The sequence below is a fragment of the Pteropus vampyrus genome, unplaced genomic scaffold (assembly GCF_000151845.1).
Source record: "Pteropus vampyrus isolate Shadow unplaced genomic scaffold, Pvam_2.0 Scaffold494, whole genome shotgun sequence".
Classification (NCBI taxonomy): domain Eukaryota; kingdom Metazoa; phylum Chordata; class Mammalia; order Chiroptera; family Pteropodidae; genus Pteropus; species Pteropus vampyrus.
The window spans coordinates 41,525-43,244 of record NW_011889275.1 but is presented as its reverse complement, the minus strand read 5'-3'; positions in this window follow the sequence as shown (position 1 = coordinate 43,244).

Here is a 1,720-nt window from a genome sequence, read left to right as displayed (position 1 = left end):
GCTTCCCCCATTTACGCAGCTCCTGGGGACACAGGGCCAGTGTCCACACAGCGCCCTCACATTGTTGGGTCCACCATGTCTTTGTGTCCCAGACTCTCCGCAGAACTTGACCATAAACGTCTTGCAAGGAAATGTCACAGGTAGGAAGGAGCCCGTCATGGGCTACAGGGAGCAGGGCCTCCTCCAGCTCAGGGCACGGCTGGGTTGTGCCTCACCCTGGACTCACCCCAGTGACCGGACACCCCCTTGCGGGTGAACCCAGTGGCTCCCCATCCTCAGTACCCCCGCCCTGTGAGCAGCTGTCCCCATCGGCCCTCCCTCTCTGAGGGTTCTCTGCTCCTCCCTCGGCTGCACCAGGAGCTCGGGGTGCCGTCCACAGGGCAAGGGCTGGGAGAAGCACAGGGAAGGAGGTGGGTCTTGGAAGGGAGGGGCTGGGACCTGGACAGGTGTGTCTGGGGAACAAGGTCCTTGTTCTGTGGGGCGGTGGCCAGGGTCAGGTGAGTGAGGCACTCGTCTTGGGCACAAAATTTCAGGAGAAGCCAAAGAAACTCAGCGGCCAAGAGAAACAGTATCACACTGCAGTATTTCCTTGAAATAAGACGGAATGCAAAATGAATTCCATGACGAAAAACATGCCAACATTTTAAATAAACGCAAGCTGCAGTTCGGCTCTGGTCTGCCTCGCTCACCTCACCCTACTCCCCGCCCCGCCTCTGTCCCCGTGTTTGGCATCTGGCAAAGGGGCCAGAAAAACGGAAGTCTGGAGTCCTACAAGGCATAGAGGAGGAAGAGGCCAGAGTTCTCAGAGGGGGGTCACCAATAACCTCCTTCGTCAGCAGGAAACGCGGGGGCGCTATCAGGAGTGATGCTGGGGGCCGTCGGGGGCGCAGGCGTCACGGCCCTGCTCTTCCTGTCTTTCTGCGTCCTCGTCATCATGTGAGCACTGACCCTGGAGAGGGAGGGACAGCCCTCGGGGAGGGAGCACAGGTGGCCGCGGGATCCCTGAACCCAGAGCCGAGGGACCTGGGTGGGTCCGGGCCTGAAGCAAGAGCAGGAACTTGGTCCCCGTCACCTGAGCGAGTCTGTCACAATCCTCTGGACTGCTGTCCAGGAGCAGGGAGCTGCGTCCTCAACCCCGGGGCATCCACAGCGGGATCCCTCCCCACCCCCAGCCAGCCCCTTAAGGAGGAAAGGGGTGGGGGAGGGACGTCTGTCTGCCCATCACGCCGAGGACTGGCCAGACTGGAAACCGCCCTGTCTGTGCACTCAGAGTGAAATCTTGGAAGAAGAAGGCAGCGAGGACAGCAGTAGGCACGGGGGACACGGACACGGCCGGCGCAGACGCCATCATGAGGTCCATCTCTCAGGTGAGTGACCTGGCCATCTCACCACCCGGCGGTCCACCTGGACACCTCCCCCAGGAGGACCTCCTGGATTGCTCCGGCCCGCATGGCCAGTATTGCTCTCCTCATCTCTCCCCACGCCCCCCCGATTCCCCGTCTCGCTTCTCCCCTTCTTTCTTACGGGCCAGGCAGGGAGGAGTCGCCTTGTTTCTGCCCTTCCTGTCTTCTCCTACCGCCAAAAAGTCGCCACATCTGGCCTATTTTTTCCTCCTGAGAACTAGCACGGGTCACGCTTTCTCCATCTTGAGCCCTATCATTGCCGAAGCTTCAGGATCTCTTCCCGGACCCGGTCATCTCCCCGCCTCTCACCTCCGTTG